The sequence below is a fragment of the Cupressus sempervirens genome, chromosome 2, assembly GCF_028749045.1.
Source record: "Cupressus sempervirens isolate cs-2001-9-10 chromosome 2, ASM2874904v1, whole genome shotgun sequence".
NCBI lineage: Eukaryota > Viridiplantae > Streptophyta > Pinopsida > Cupressales > Cupressaceae > Cupressus > Cupressus sempervirens.
Genome location: NC_143119.1, coordinates 386,543,311 through 386,561,677, shown reverse-complemented (window position 1 = coordinate 386,561,677; position 18,367 = coordinate 386,543,311). Strand labels below are relative to the sequence as shown.

The window sequence follows — 18,367 nt, the reverse complement described above, 5'->3', positions numbered from 1 at the left end:
TTATTTTTCCTATAGCTAGCTAGTTGTGCAGTACTCTGAGAGACAATTTGTTTTGGGATGATACTGAAAACATTGTTTTATTTTGTTGTATTTTACACTGGTTTTATATTTTTGGGATTTGCAAATTGTTAATTATAAGGCCCCTATTACATCTTTGTTAGAGTTTCTGTATATGGTCTTGATATCTGTGACTTATTTGGCAATTGTTCATTGGTTAAATTTCAACCTCTACACATCTTACTGGATGAAAAAATCTATATCATGAACAGGAATTTTCTTTTCACAAAAATTTGTCACTTCTCAAATTTATGCAATGATGTTTTATAGGCTTATAGAGTTGGATCTGGATCTAGGAATTAACACACCACTTCTAAGAAGCCTAAAGACTAGACTAAAGGAAAAAGTGTTCCACCACTTTACCAAATAGCTGGAAAGAGTATAAATCGTGCCATATAGGTCATATGTTATCAGCTTTTGTTTATAATCTTTCATTGTCAAGGTACCTTGCAGACGACATGAGACATAGTGTGTGCACAATACATACGAGACACTAAATCTTTAAAGCAGGTTTTCATTACAGAATGCACAGTGATGTCATTTTTTATTATGGGTGTTCAAATAATACCCCTTTACCCCCACTCCCCCAACTAGCAGAGCATTCAACAAAATGTTAAAAAGCCACTGCATTAACAACCCGGAGACTGGATGACAGGGAAGATTAAAATAATGTTCTACATATAATATCAAATAAAAACCAGCCAAGCCTATAGCCCTAAAACAAAACCTTCAACCATGTAATAGCACACAACATGCAAGGAACTGCGGGAGCTCTGAGAACCTCCTATGTTGTAACATACCAATCTAAAATTGCAACCTTAGTTAAAACTGAATTGTACGAAATCAAATTTTTTCAAGGATTTAGATAGAAAATTTATTACAGAAACTCGGATACACGCCATTACATATCTTCAATAGACTATTATTCAGTTTACAGTCTTCTTCTCAAATAGGGGCCATATTGAAGCAGACCCAGATTAAGATATAACCAAACTCAGAAAATATTAGATTTTCAACTTGTAAACACTGAGATCTTTGTAGAGGAACCTTTTTATTCATTCCCTTTGGTGTTGCAGTCTCCACATGGAGAAAGGCTTGCTCAGGATGTCAACTGAGTGTGCTTGGACTCTGGAGTGGTTTGTATGATCTCAGTCAGCCCTTGTAATTCCCTTACACAGTCTGGTGTATTCTACGGATTGATGTTAGTTTTCGCTGACCAATGATTAACCGTTGATTACCTCTGCTTTGCTGTGTCAAGAGACAGCAGTAAAAGTGAATAGTTGCTACAGCAAATCTGTATTTTTTTAACTCTGTTACAGATGTTTACCTTTGATTCCATGTCGATCCTGTGGATGCATTTTGGGTGTGATTCCTACTTAGGCTGCCATCTGGTCTGGTGGTCCTCCACTTCTTACAAACTTCAACACTGCGCTGCCCCCCAGTAGTTGAAGACTCAAGTAAGAACCCAATCATTTGATGCAACAGTAACCTACTATGCAATGAATGAACAGAAAAATACTTATTGCTGGTGCTGGCAGGGTCTTCGTCCCACCAATAGTTGAAGACTCAGGTTTGTGTCTGAGCTTCAGTTGCATTTGTAAAATGCAAGAAGCTTGAAATGCATCCCTGCTTAGCCAAGGTTACCACCTCATATATATATATATATATATATCTTACACAAGTCGGCCTCAATTACAAACTGTCCAAGGGCGGTTAGAGAAGGTCGGTCCAGGAAAGGATTGATTTATTTTATAAATTTATTTGTTCAATTTTTATAATTAATTATGTTATTAATAAAACAATACTTATCTATTATTTATTAATGAAATTAGGGCTGGTCAATCCTATTAGATTAATATCTCATATTATTTAATGGGCAATATTGTAGTTATTGTAAATATTAGATTTTTTCTATCTATATGAACGTTCATTATTGAACCATCTGTTCTGTAATTCTTTAAATGATTGCTTTGATCATATCTTAATTCATTGAACATTTTACTAGAACATGGTATTGTAGTAAGTTCCTAAAAATTTGAATGAATTTTTTTTAGTTTTGTGAAAAAAAAAAAAACGATTTCTTTACATGGAAGTTTTTTGAGTGAGCTAGACCTCTGATTTTATTAGAACACGTGTAGGGTTTCTTAGAGATGATGTTTAAAATCTTTAGAGCCCGTTTGTTTGTCGGAGCTCAAGTGGTATTGGTATCTACTAATTCCTAAAATTTCTAGCCCGCAGTTTGGATTCGCTAAATTGGACTTGGCATTTGGGTTTCGTATTCCCATTTTGGCCCAAAATGAGAATTTGCTGCTTCCATCTCAGGAGGTAGAATAGGAATTGGCAATTCCAATTCCCATTTCCCCTAGGGTCCGTTTGGATCGTGGATTTGTGTGTAATGTCCCCTATCTTTTGGGCCCCCAATGGAGTTCTTAGCTTTTCATTCTCCGAAGGCTAAATGGAGAAATAAATTAAATTAAAGTCAACAAATAAATAAATCTAAAGGTGACTTTATATTTAATTAATTTAATTTTCTAGAAGTACAACTAATTATTGCATTGGAAAGGGGGAAGCTTCTAAAGAGTGCATTAAGAAGTACAACTAATCATTGCATTGGAAAGAGGGAAGCTTCTAGAGAGTGCAATTAAATAATATTTTATTTCCTTCTAGAAGGGTGAAGGAAAAGAATAAATAGAGGCGAGAGCTTCATTGTTAGGCATTCGATTATTGTCAATTGCATTTGATATAAACTTGGTAGAAGAAACTAAGGGTTTCTGATTTCAGTTAGCCATTGGAGAGCGTCAATTCTTCAGTGTTGCAACCATTTGAGGTGGTGAAATATCCACTGAATTTGGCATTCAGGAGAGCTTCATTCTGGAGTTCTATTTGTGCTTAAATTGGAGAATACATTTATTGCTGGCTGCTATAGTGCCATGAACAATGACATGAACAGTGTCGTGAACAATGCCGTGAACAATGCCCGTGCTGCAGTACTTGGCTTGATTATGATTGCAATTTCATCTCCTTCATTGGGCGATTTGTATATCAGGTTCTACAATCAATTTGCATCATTTAAATTGGTCATTTGGCATTGTAAAGGTGGCTTTCATAAGTAGTTGTAGATGCACATTTTATATTAGATTTATAATGTCATTTCTACTTAATTATTTTTGTGGTTGCAAAGCTAAGAGCGTTGGAATATTATGTTAAGCATCGAATTAGAAAATATCTCACCAAAGGAGTGATAAGTTGCAGGTCTATATATTTGATGTAATGTGCATATTTATATCTTCCATGATTCACATAATAGTATGCATGCCAAGCATTTGACAAAATACCAATTGGCTGTAAGTGCACATTTTTCATTTAGGATTCATCCGTATGCATTTGAAAAGCCGAAAGAGAATTGCATATGCATTTAGTTCTTTTTTTAGATATAGTAGCAATCAATTACTAGCTTTTAGATTCCCTTTGATATAATTTCAAGCAAGCATAATCAGTCTGAGACTCAGAAACAACAAGCATAGAGATCGTGTTGGAAGTGTTTGACAATTTTCCTTGATCTACAAATCAATAAGTCGAGGTTCGAATTGACAAGGGATATTACAGTGGTATCGGAGCTTGCTTGCAAAGTGTTTGACGACATGTCAAACAACTAAACGAGAGAAGAATTTGGCGTTTGACAAAGTTATAACCAGTTGGGGTTATTACATTGAGTGGGAATTGGAATTCGAAATCCTAAAAAATTCCTAATCCATTGTTTGGGTCTACAAAATAGGAATTGGAATTCGGGGAAATGTGGATTCAGTATCCCCATTTGACCCCCAAAACAAGAATTCCGTCTCCCCACAAAATACTTGTTATTTGGATTTCTTGTTTAATTCCCATTTTAAATCCCATTTTTTGAAAATGAGGATTTCAACTAAAGTGAAATTTAATTGGATTTGACATCCGAATACCCATTTGGGAGCACCTATTTTTGAAATTTAATTGAGTTGTAACCGAGAGAGAGAGGCGTTTCAAGAAATGATACCCTTTGCATCTACTTTGGGCACCTTTGAACGTCATTTTGCAAAAATTAGTGTCGCTTGAAGAAATTAGAAAGATTATTGCAGAAATAAGTACAAATACAATTTTTTTAATTAGGGGAAAAATTTCGGCTATTGTTGCACCTGCTCATATATTTGGATTAAATAAAATAACTAGTACCACCCATATCTAATTTCTTTTGTCTTTCTTTTAAATTTTTTCTTGAATTTTTATTTTGCAATGAACATTGACATTTTCGGCATGTGTGGAGTTGGAAGCACCATGAACATGACCTTGATGGAGATACTAATCGCCTTTCTCACTGTAACTTTTATATTAGTATTTTGAACCAAACAGGCTTGGAATAACAAATTTCGAATATCAAATATTTTTGGGTTTCAACCAAATAGTCCCTAATAAATTCCAAAAACCGTAATATGGATTTCAAGTTCTGGAATCCCAAATCAAGGATTTTAGATTCCAATTTCTAAATCATATTCTAGCAACCAAACATGCCCCTAATTTCATATCATAAAGATTTCAGATCCATTGCTGGGAAAAAATTAAAATTTGGACAGCAACTGGGCGTTTAACACTAAACTGGATATCTTGCCAAACTCAAATGCAACCATGATGTTTCTTGACACACTAACCATTGTGATCTTTTTTGCTCTAGCATTAATATGCTGCGTCAATTGGGCATTTAACATTGAACTCGTAGCTGCCCACCTTCCTCTAAAATTTCCATGTCTCTCCCTCTGTGTTGAAGATTCTGGCATCCTGCAGGTCCATCACTAGCATTTTGCCCTCACTGTTCGCCGGGTTTACTGTCATGATGCCCTTTTTTCCATTGGGCCTTTGAAACTTGATGGTGTTCAAGGAGGCCTCTCTTAGCAACTCTATAAAACATTGGGAAAATTGACCTCAGTTCTGTGTTTCATGGTGAGTATGAGGGGTTTGGGAAAATCTGTTTCTAAATACAGTGGTACCTCCCTAGTACTTGTGGTTTTGGAAATCACTGCCATGTTTTCATCTGCGAGCACTGTCAGTAATTACATTGGTAGATATTCACAGCAAGTAACAACCAGAGCTTGCAAGCCACACAGATGGCTGGAAAATCCAATGTGAAGGTAGAAAAAAAATTTAAATTGTTCCAGTTCCAATTCCAATTCCAATTCTAATATCAATTCTGTAGAACCAAACATAGAAAATAACATCTTCCCTATCAAATTCCAAGTGAACCAATCGGGTCCAACTATTTTCCCAAAACCCAATTCTGAATAACAAATCCAACATCTGATAAACTCTATATATAAGACATGCAACATTTGCTAATGCCAACAGCCAAATGGGCCCTTAGTGTCTGTAAATTGCGAATGTTTTTCTTGACGTCTTGTGTTCTTAATAATTGTATTAGAATAATATCTCTAAATATCTTGTTTATTATTCTTTTAATTTGTCAATATTGTAAATCTTGTAAATATTAGTATGTTTCTATTGTTTTTATACTTTCGTAATTAGAATGTTTCTAATAACAACAATTGTTTCGTAATAGAAACATCGTCTTTGTATACTATAAATGTGCATCTTGTTCATTCATTAATTTATCCGATATATAACCAATTACTTGTGTAATATGTTACTAGAGCTAATATTTTCAAGAAATTTATAAGTTCTTTATGATTTGTTTTCGGCTAGTAATAGATATTATTTATTAACAAGTCGGGAAAAGATCTTGGCCTTGACCAAGGGTACTAACAATCAGGGGCACTAATATCCCGAAACGACACAGAACCTAAGAAATATTAGAAGATACAAAAAGCATACAAACAGAGACCAAATTATGTTTATGTATTGTTACCATCTCTTGAATGCAATCGAAGAACCATATCAAAGGGGTCTTTCTTAGTTTTCTTCTCAATTTTCCCTTTGACAGTCTCTCATCCATCCTCTAATTTGGCTGTTGTGTTTTGGTGATCCTGAGATCTATCTTTAGAAAGTAGACCACTTGTGTTCTCATTTGCTTGGTTCTCAAAACTCAAAACATCATCCTCCATAATACCTCTTGGTGAAGCAGCCACATCCCCGTCCTGAGACAATCATGGTCTATGCTTCTTTCTGTTTGGTCTTTCAACACCATTGTTGCTCACATGCCCCACCTCTTTCAAGACTAGATCAATATTACCATTGGTTCCATTAAGTTGATCATTTTGAGAAAGAGGGGCCATAGGGGTAGGCATAGTTTAAATTCTCGCCGACTTATCGCCGATAAGTCAACTTATCGCGAGAAGTTGAGGGCGGCAAGAAATAACATGATTTTATCGCCATGTTTTGATGTTGAGAAATCCAACTTCTCGTGGCGAGAAAAGGGCGATATACCGGCGATAAATCGGCAAGTTCTCGCGATATTTTAAAAACTTCTCGGGGCCAGTGCCAGTTATATGCAACGATTTGGAAAAAAATGTCATTTCATTTTTGTTTGTTGCATTTGGCGTCTTGGGTGGGGAGGAGAAGGGTTTTGGAGCAGCACTTTGGTGTTTGACAACGATTTGTAGCGATTTTCAGCGGATTAGGAGCGGATTCGAAGCTCTTTCCAAGCAAATTTGGATCCACAAGTAAGTTTCTCAATTTTTTTTTCTTTTGAGTTAAACTTTTTTTTTGTTTTCCCATATTTGCATATCTTGCATTTGTAATGTTCTCTAATACATTTTATGGTTTTAGAGTGAATGAGTCATGACAAAGAGACAAAGACCTAACACCATTTTTTTGCAATTTTTCCAAAAACAATCAAGTTTTTCTCAATTATTTCAAAACTTTAAGGCTAATACATTTTTTGTTTTATTCTTTGATTTTCTAGCAAATATGGCTTCCTCTGCATCTAGGGCAGCAACATCTTCTAGTGGTCCCGTAGCATATCCGTCTAGATTCATAGGCACGTGCCCTAAAGGGGCTAGAGACTTTGCATGGAAATATGGCTTTGAAGGAACAAAGTATAATAGTGTCATATGCATAAAATGTGAAAGACAAATCCCTGGAGGCATATCTTGTTTGAAGTACCACCTTGCTGGTATAGAAAAGCGTGACACAAGGATTTGTGATGCGAGTACAGAGGAAATAAAAAGGGAGATGATTGCTTTGCTTAGTGCCCAAGAAGAGAAGAAGTTGAAAAAGGAAAGGGCAAAATTGGCCATGAGGGCAGCCATTTGCAAATCGCAAGGTATGTTTCCTTTTAAGTTTTAACAATTATTTATTATTTTTGAATCACGACTAATGCTTGTGCTAAAACAATTATCAATTTATCATGATTCATAATGAGATGATGTGGGTTGTGTCATGTGACTAGGTATCCCAGCCACCCTTGATGAAGAAGAAGAAGCAATTGAGGGGATAGTGGGCTCTTTTCGTGGCCCAAGGATCCGCCTACAGAACACACCTACTCGTGGCGGGTCCTCGGGCTCAGCTTCCACTTTTGCTGGGTCTAGTAGACTGCAAAGCTCTTCTATTGATGGTTATTTTGTGCATAGAACACACGTGGAGCACAACCATCATTGGAGGGTATTGGATGGAATTGTGATGTGCATGCACAACTTGACATTCAATGTGCTGATTTTTGGTTTTTTAACAAGCTCTCCTTCAATGTTGTAGCAATTCCATATTTTCTGAATTTTGTGACTGGTTGTACAGTAGTGGGAAAGGGCTACAAACTGCCTACTCCTACAGCCTTGAGTGGGAGGTAATTCACTTGTTTCAAACTTTAATACTTTTACAGTTTTACAATTTACTTGTTTTTGTTTAAAGTAATTTTTCTTAATCAAACTCGTGTACTTAAAGTGAATAGCATTTTTTATGTTGTGCTTGTAGATTGTTGAAAAATGCTGTTTGTAGGGGCAATGAAGTGGTTGCAGAGCAAAGGTTAGAATGGAAACAGTATGGCTGCACCATACTTTCAGATGGATGGAAGAAATCGTACCATCGTCAACTTTTTAGTTTCTTTCAAGGATCAAGTGATCTTTTTTAAATTCTTGGATGCCTTGCCTTGGACAAGATAAAGATGGTTGAGACTTTGGCTTGAATTCTAGAGAACATTGTGATAGAGGTTGGGGCTAAAAATGTGGTGCAAATCATAACCGACAATGCAGCGGCATATGTGGTAGTGGGTAGGATTTTACAAGAAAAGCATAACACACTTTTTTGGTCTCCTTGTGTAGCACATGTTATTGACCTTCTTTTGGAGGATATAAGGAAATTGGATTGGGTGAAACCGGTTGTAGAGGAAGCAAGGACGATAACAAAATATATCTACAATCACCCTTGGGTCCTTCGCTTGATGAGAGACTACACCAAAGATGAGGAGTTGGTTAGACCCGCGGTCACAAGATTTGCAATGATTTTTTTAACGTTGCAAAGTGTTCTTAAACATATGAATCCTTTGAGGCAGATGTTTGTGTGTCCAAAATGGCTATAGTCAAGTTATTCAAAGAAGGTCGATGGGCAGAGTGTTGCATGCATTGTGTTTGACATCCAGTTTTTTGAGTGAGCTTCAGAAATTGTGGATGTGAGTCGGAAACTTCAAAATTTGATTTTTTTTTTGTACTTATTAATCGAGTCTTTCATTATTATTTTATAACCCTACATTCTGATTAATAATTGTTTTCTGCTTTTCAATTGTAGGTGGTGAAGCCCTTGGTTAGAGTTCTCCGCTTGGTAGATGGGGAACAAACCCCAATGGGGTCCCTTTGTGAGGCCATGGATAGGGTGAAAGAGGCTGTAAGAAATAAGTATAGGGGAGAGAGCCTAAAATTTCAGCTCTTATGGGATATTATTGATAGGAGGTGGAGCAATCAGCTCCACCAACCCATTCATGCAGCAGGGTATTTCCTCAACCCTTGTTACCGCTTCTCTCATCATATGCAGATCCCAATGGAGAGGTCATGGAGGGCTTTAGTGAATGCATGCAGAGGATGGTACCCAACATTGCAGTGAGATACCTCATTGTGACCGAGACGGAAGTGTATCAAAATGCAATGGGCAAACTGTTCTCCTTAGCCTTGGCAAAGAGAGGCAGACAAACTCAGACACCAGGTACAATATTTGGAATTTCGAGTCTCTCACATGCATGTTAAGTAGATAAATAAGCTACATAAACTTGTCCTCCTCTTGCTTTCTAACTCTTTAATATTTATCTTGCAGATGCTTGGTGGCGAAATTAGGGTGGTAAGGTCCTTAATCTGCAAAAGCTTGCTTTTCGCATCTTATGTCAGCCTTGTAGCTCATCTAGTTGTGAGCGTAATTGGAGCTTGCTTGTATCTATTCACACAAAGAAGAGGAACAAATTGGCACAAAAATGCCTAAATGACCTTGTCTTTGTGCATTATAACCTCAAGTTGTGCATAAGAAAGATAATGGCAGCAGCAACTGAGCCACTTGATCTGGATGACATAGATCCTTTTGGCGATTGGACAGCAGAGGAGCAACCTTCACTGTTCACTGAGGATGAGATATATGAGTTGGAGAGGGAGGCTATGGAGGAGGGTGGTTTTGCAGTGGGACTAGACGACATTCAGGAGGAGGGCAGTGAGAATGAGGAGTCTGAGGACAGTGACAGTGAGCACAGTGATAGTGAGGATGAGGATGATGAGGAGTCCTTGCCAGGGCCAACACCAGCACCACCACAGACGACTGCTACGGCTAGAGCTGCTAGACCCCCTCCCTCTCCCATAGTTTTTACTAGAGCTACTGGGATGGGGAAGAGGAAGAAGTAGGCTAGTTTCATACTGAACTTGACATTTGTATTTGCTTATATTTTGAGTCTTTGACAAAGACAATTCGGTATTTACTATTTGTAGCTTGTTTCAGAGTTCAGAGTTTGTAGACTGTGACTACATCGACATTCCACATGAGTATGCGATTTTGTTACTTATTGCATTTATATATATCTAGATCAGCTTGTTTGGTTTGTTTACTCATTTACTGACTCAATACATGCATCTACTTATTGAATTTTGTGAAAAAAATGCATTTTTAATCAAATTAAGGTCATTTTAATTCCCGATATTTTCATGAGAAGTTGCCGATTTCTCTTTGATATTTGTTGAGAAATTTTTTTTTGGCCTCGTCGAGAAGTGGCTGAGAACGAGAAGTTGAACTATGGGGGTAGGCACCTTTTCCCCAGAAACAACCTTAGAGAAACTCTTTTGTTTCTCATTAGTGTAGTGTTGTTGAGATGCATCCAAGAAACAACCTTAGAGAAACTCTTTTGTTTCTCATTAGTGTAGTGTTGTTGAGATGCATCCAACCACCAAGAAGCCTCCTTGTGTACTCTGTTTTTGGCATGAGTTTACTACCATATGTCCAGTTTGAAAGCAATGCCTACATCTAAAGGGGATCCTTTCATAGTCTAGAGGCTGCACCAAACAACGTTTTGAAGATTTAATAGAAATTTCTATGGGGAGCCCATTAGAGATATCCATCTCTACCAAAATGCAAGCAAAAGTGGAGTAAAGGAGATTAGAACCTTTTGCCACCAATAAAAATTTACTTAAAGAATTTTCAACAGTTGCAAGACAAGAATCAAATCACATATGTAAAGGAATATTTGGAAGCCTTACCCATAATGTGATCCTTTCAAAAACTTCAGTGATTGGACGAAATTCTGGGTGCCATGGTTTAAGCATCAAGATAAACATCTCCTCCCAGCTCCAAATCTTATCACTTATTTTTGTTGTGAGGATTTTCGAACACCACAATAAAAAACCACTGATGATGAGTTTCCCCAACAATGCATTCCCTTGCACACCATTTACTGGCTCACCATCAATCACCCCTACAACATTCGGCTGTAAACAGCCATTGATTGACGAATATCTGCTTGTTGAAAGCAAAAACCTTATTTTCTTATTTAAGCGTTCAACCCAAGTTACCGGTTCGAGTTCGGTTCGAAGTTCGAGAACCGGTTTGCAAGTTTGTCAAAATTGTGGATTGGAGTTTGGGTTTGTTTGGGTTCGTTCGTACAAAAACATGTAAAACATACACACACACATATTTATGAAGCATGAGTTAAAATTAGAATGTAGCATAGTAATTCTAGTGCTCATAGGCTTAATGAAAACGAAAAATTCCATCCCAAGGGATGCTGTTGGTACTGGGCACTCTATAGTAGTCCCCCACCAACCATGGTTGCTTGTAGCTCAAGAACAATTCATCAGGGATGGAAATTTGTAGTTTGGATCAGTAGATTGGCATTTTGAACATGATAAACTTGTGTGCCAAAAACAAGTTTAAATCACATTTTAGGGACATTACCTTCACAATGCTGAGTTTCCACCCAATCTACAGGGTAAAACTAACTCAATGAGGTTTCTTTGCAGGCCTTCCTCAGACCAGCAACATTGTGTGATTCCAACAGGTTAAGAGGATGTGACAATTTGGGATGGCTCAAAGACTACCAATATTGTTAATCCGAGAGTTTCAAAAGGATCTGTTACATGTTTTGACAAGGGAACTCTCACGAGGAGACCCAAAGTAGATTGAAAGAAACAATTGGTTTTGCAGGGAATAAAGCATTTTACAGAGATGATAGGGAAATAGAATTCGTGGCCATCTTGACAGGATGTTGTAAGAAATGAAACGACACAGTCTTCATTCACAAAATGAGGAACACCACAGAACCAACTAAGATGAAGACTTAGAATAACCACTTTTTTGCTATCCATGGGGCCTATACTTCATGCGGTTTCAACTTGTTTTGCTGGTTTTCGGCATGGTCTATTGGGTTCAAGCTGGGTTCCAAGCAGGTTGAACCAGCAAGGAAAAAATCAAAGCCTGCCCGGATTGCCCTGCAAACCGGCTCCGAAGCAAAGGAAAAAATCAAATCCTGCTCAGATCACCCCGTGAACCGGCCCTGAAACACAAAACAATTTGAATATGGGTTGGTTCAGGGGGTCTAGGGGAAAACCCTACTAACTTAGCCTTCAATCTATCGTCATTGCTAAACAATGCCTCAGATTTTGTCTTTGGCTGGACACACCCAAAACATCCATAAAAACTAATCATTCTTGATCCCAAACCATCATCGCTATGTCGAGACTGCTGAAAATGCTTCTTCAACCCAAAAGGATTCGAAACCCTAGCCATAACTCCTAGAGATTTCAAACTACTCTAGAGCGTCATTTTTTCAATTTATTTATTGAAATTATTTGCTACAATTTTTCAAAATTATTATGGTTTGTTTTGCAGAAATTTGTTTTTTACAACTCAACTAGGGTTTTGTGTCAATCTTGACACCATTTTCTATAACTTGCTTTGGCACCATTCTTGGTTTTTTTTTTGGCTCTCTCTTCTATTGATCACTTGTGCATATGAGAAATGACAGATTTTTCGTTGTTTTCTGGTCTTCAATGCTTGACACGGTTCTACAAATGGCCACTTGCCATACCTTCCCTTTCATGTTTGTGTTTTTTAGCAAAAATGTGTGGTTTCTTTCTGCTTGACGGGACTGTTTCTATGATTGTTGTCATGATCTCTAGATTTAAAAAAAATAAAAAATGTCTCCACTTATTGCAACTCCAACGTTTTGAGATGATGGCTTTTGTATATACAACCACTCACAGTTTTATGCTTGCATCTCATTTCTTCTTAGTGCCTGTTGAGGGCTTCCAGTTTTTTTACCTTTTGTATCCACTATTCTGACGTATTTGATGTTTTATTGTGCAAACCATCATAGTGTAGGACTTATTGAACATGACGGGTTTGTATCTATTATTTCTAACCATTTTTTTGATGCCTTCTCTTTGTGGGACAAGTCTTTTCCCAGCGTAATTTATTTTATGAAATTTATGTCTTATTCTGTTTGCAAATATCCATGTTGAGACATTGTGGGTTTGTATTTTCTTGCAATGTGATTTTGCATCAAAATCACTTGGACTTTTTGAACATTTCGTGATTTGCAATGGATTCTACACCAAGGTTTCTTTGATTGGCTAGGGATTTTGTTAAACCTGCGATCTTCTAGCTTCTAGTTTTTGCCATAATTTAACATTTTTTAAGATTTGCAAATCTCTTTTTTTCAGCCGGCTTGGATTTTTTTAAAACCCTTCAATTTATTGGCCACAATAAATTTTAACCTATAATTTTTTTGGATTTTTTGCGAAGATTTCTGGTATCCATCAAAATTTTCTAGGTTTATGAAAATTCCATACATTGGGATTTCCCCCCAGTAGTACTTTGTGCTTTTTGAAGTATGTAGTTGAATCTTCCTTTGTGCATTGGGATCAATGTTTTGGATTCTGTAATAAGTTTTTTGCCTTGTTAGAATTTCTCGCTTTTTTGTGTCTTGGAAAGTGTGCACAATGATGTCTTTGACTAACATAATGTTGGAAGGAAACCAACGATTCAATAACAAAGATTACAACACATGGAAGCAGTGAATTGTGACCATTTTTGAATGTCATCATGTTGATGGGCTTGTTTTGGGTAAAGAGCCTTGCCCTACTGAACTTGGACAAGATCAAGATAAATTTGACGAGCACAACTGAGAAGTACTCATGCTTATCAAACTTTCAGTATCTGATGATTATCTGCCACAAATGCTATCCAACAATATAGTTGCAGAGATCTGGAGTATTTTGGCAGATCTCAATGAGACTATAATGACTCCTTTTTCCTGCCACTTGAACCTATATTCCATAAATTAGTGCACTCAAGCATATTGAGTTAGGCAATCATTATTACTAACCAAATATGTTGGCAGATTACTCCATAATAACCATCATAATTCATAAATATTAAAGAAATGCACCATCAACTGATAACTTAATGATCATAGTCTAGATATAACATTTTAAGGATATCTTCATATATATCACATGAAGCACTTCTTTCTTCCTTACTGAGGATATTGTAAGGTGGAAGACTTACTGTGCCAATGGCATGTGAAATAGACTATATGCAACCTCCCTCAAGGCATAACCTGATTGTTGGGACAACTGTCATGTGCATGGAATTACTCCACCTCTCCCTTCCACAAATTACCTACTTGAGGACAACTTAATAATGGCTGGGAGGTAGATTCCTATGATCCATAATTGGAACATCTAAGACATTCTTAAACTTATTTTTTATGTATCTACTTATTCCTCATGAATTAGAAATCTATTGTAATCATATATATAAATAATTTGTAATTAAAAAAATCTATTTATCAAATATATAATTTAAATTCACGATAGTTAGTATTAAAGTTGATTCATATTAGTTAATGTCACCGGGTTAGTATTAACATTGTTGCTCATTATCGACTTCGTGTTGCACTCGATGAGCATGTCTTATGATGATCCATTAACATTAATAGTTAGTAGTTTCATTGACTATATATTGATTGGTATGAATAACATTAATATGGATTAATATTGATATTAGTTATATATTGATCAGCAAATTATAATGATCAATTATAGATACTATATCATATTTAATACATATGTTAATATTAGTATGTTTTAATATTAATATTGGTTAATAATATTGATTATTCTATATATTGATCAATAATATTTTGACTAGCTGTGGAAATCATCTCCTACTTATCAATATTTTATTGATTAATTACTTATATTAATTGACATCGGTCTAGTTATTGTTCTTTCTAACTATAATATTAATTGTATATTAATTAATAATAACATTAGTAGGCAAGTGCCCATAGCGCAATGGTAACTTGTGATCCTCTCATCTGGGAGGTCTTGGGTTTGAGTCTACTAGAGCTTAACATGTAATAATATAGTTATAATTAATCTCCAAAATCAATAATTATAATAATTAGTCAGTTATATATTTATTTGCATGGCTACGGTGACATTCACAATAATTAAACTGATTATATAACATGGATATTGTCAATTACAGTTCATGGATACAAGTTAGTGTACTCGAGAAGTTCTTATTGTACTCTAAAATCACTAAATTTATCTGAGAAATTCAGTTGTTCTGCTATGCACTTACAACCCAACTAAACAAATACTAACTGTAGAAGGACTGCCTAAGTGCAGGAAAGTTTGATAATTCAATGCTAAAAAATCAATTCTACAGAGTAGAAACTCTTAACAATTATAGAGTCTCGCTTCAGTCAATTATAAGATATAGCACACCAAATTTGCAGTCAACATCGTATTTTAAAACATTCAACTTGCAGCACTTTGTTAAAGAACCTTCACAACACTTGTTTTACTTTTGAATTCGCATTCTAAAACTAAAACCATATAATTCTTCCTTATATTCAAATAAAGGGTGCTTACCAGTTGCTACCAGCTCAAGGAAATATCTTGATTAAATAGTTGAATTTAACAACTTCAGTTTTCTCATCATCAAGGGAAATGATCTTATAGATTGTCTCATAATGGTGTCCATTAATTTTGTCAAAAAACACATTTGCATAGTGCCTCAAATTCATCTCTCATGTTATTCTATCTTTCTAGAATCTAGATGAACCAAGTAGAATTATCATACAGTATACACTTGAAAACACATGCATGAATATGCGAAGATGCAAAGTATACACAAACCATACACAAAGCATATGCACTAATGCATGAAGGCACAAAGCATACACAAAGTATAAACATTGATGCATACGTCCCATTATGACCATTCCATACCTTGGGGTGGCCTACTTAGCTTGGGGGAATATGCACATGATTGAGGTCAATTTTGTTTTATAATTTATTTATAATATATATGATCCATTCTTTATTGATATTATTGCATGTACATGTGTATGTATGTTTAGATTCATTATCATTAGAATGGTTCTACATTTTACCCTACAGGATGGTAGGATCATGCTCTAATACCAATTGTAATGAGCCCCTTTTCATACCACTTGATCTATTCCATAAATTAGTGCAATTGAGGCATATTTAGTCAGGGACTCATTATTACTAACCGAATATGTTGGCAAATTACTCCATATTCACTATAAGAATTCATAAATATTAAAGAAATGCAAACCATCGACTGATAACTTAAGGAACATAGTCTAGATTTAACATTCAAGGATCTCTTCATATAGATCACAAGAATCACTTATTTCCTCCTTACTAAGGATATTATAAGGTGGAAGACTTATTGTGCCACAGGTGCGTGAAACAGAGTACAATCGACCTCCCTCAAGGCATAACCCCAGTGTTGGGACAACCATCATGTGGTTGAAATTTCTTCACCTCTTCCTTCAACAAATTCCTTACTTGAGGACAACTTAAGAATGGATAAGAGGTAGGTTCCTATGATCCATGATTGGAACATCTCAAACATATTCTTAATGTATTTGCTTATTCCTCATGAACACACACACACACGCACACGGTTATCCTCAATTTTTGTTTCACAAAATTGGGGCAACCCTATGCATTTTTCTTATGGATTTGCAGGTGCATCCTCTTATTTTTGACGTATTGATAAATTATCATAAATATAATTCATTATCCCTGAATTGAACTCAATGTTGCTCTATCTTGCATTTCTTTTGAAGGTTTCTGTTGAGTTGAATCCCAAATTGTTTGCTAGTAAGAGTTATTCTTCTTTGACTGCAAAAGCTTGATTTTTTACAATCCTTTGTGTCCTTTCTTCATTTTTTCGTGTGTGGTAAATAGTTTTTAGTCTTCTTTTTGCCTTAGGTGAAAATCCCTTGGAATTTTGCTCGTTTTTAAGCTAACTTAGGTTGAAATCAAAGTTGTCTAGCTCAAGTTATAAGGGTAAATGTGGGTTTTTTTTTTCAGGACAATTGCATATCTCGAATAAAAAACCTTATAAATGTGGGCTTTTTATTGGTGAAAACATTATATAAAATTATATTTGATTTTGAAAGTGGATTTTGTGGTCCATTTTAAAATTGCAACTCATTATGAGTTGATTCGACTAAGTTTTTTTATGTTTTACAAAAGTAGCCTATTTTAAGACTATTTTTCATGTTACTTTTTCAAAAGCTATTGTTAAATATTAAATTTAATTACATAAGACAACTTAAATGCTTAAAAGTGGGGTTTTTATCACTCATTGCATACATCAACATGCAAATCACTATGTAAAAACCCACTTCCAATAAATATAGAACTTATTAAATCAATGTAAGTGGGAAATTCTAAATCAATTATATATGTTGTTGCACGAATAAGTTTATTTGATATATATTAATGTATTCAAATGGAGTTCTTGAGACTCATTGCATATACATCTTTTAAATCACCATTTAGTGGACTTTTGAATTTAAATTGCCTGTTTTTATAACATGTAAATGCTCTCCAAAAGTGAGTTTTCACTTAATAGAGATATAAGTGGCAATTTTGGACCCAACTGCATGTATATGATGTTTAAAAATTCATTTACACTTAGCCTAAGCCAAAGTGGCAATTTTTAGCCCAATTACATGTTGTTTAAATACATGTAAATGACCATGAAAAATGCGTTTTTAATGACTTATATCTCCACTAAGGCACGGTGGCGAGTTTTAGATCAATTGCATATCCTCTTAACATGTAAATGATCCCAAGAAGTGCATTTTGCACTAAGTCATAAGTTAAAGGCTCATAGTGGTGATTTTTAAACCCTATTGCATGTGTTTTAAAAATGTGTTAATGTTCTCTAGAAACATGTCAATGAAGGCATTTGTACAATAAAAGGTAAGTGGCAATTTTACTTAGCATTGCATGTGTTAAAATAACAAGTTTTCCTTCTAATATTGTGTTTTCCTCTTCAAGGATGAGAGCGACAATTTTATTAGTGGGGCACGCATTTTGGTATATGTGCTTGCCCTTCAAAAATGCATTTGAAGGTAGCGTTTGATTAGATCTTGATAGGTGGCAATTTTTCCTTGCTATTACATGCCTTTTTAATGCATGCGATTGCCCTCCAAAAATGCGTTTGCAAGCAGCAAAGTCTCCTTTAAAGGTACGTGGTGTTTTTGTGAGAGAAAGCATGTTCTTTATTACATGCATTTGGTAAAAAAACAGCCCGTCTAGGGAATGCTTTTAGCAAAAAACACTGCATTTCTTCATGGTTCTTGGTTTCCAATCAATTGAAAAAGAAATTTAGGATATGTATTTCAATTTCCAGCTTATCCTTCATCATTTCCAAGCTTAAAATGATGCCCTAGATGCTGCTTTTGATTGCATTTGCATGTGGCATTGATTTGGTCAAAGTTTGTTGCAAGTTTTTGGCATTTAAACTCTCTAACAATCTCCACATGCCCAAATTCAAATCTTGACTATCTCTAAGGCTTGGAATTCAAAGTCTA

General features: G+C 35.6%; 1 protein-coding gene across 1 annotated transcript in view; it reads left to right on the top strand.

The window, feature by feature from the left end:
* The window catches only part of LOC149572751 (O-fucosyltransferase 5-like), a 69,303-nt gene that overhangs the window by 24,727 nt on the left and 26,209 nt on the right, over positions 1-18,367 (top strand). The gene's annotated exons all lie outside the window — the stretch shown is intronic.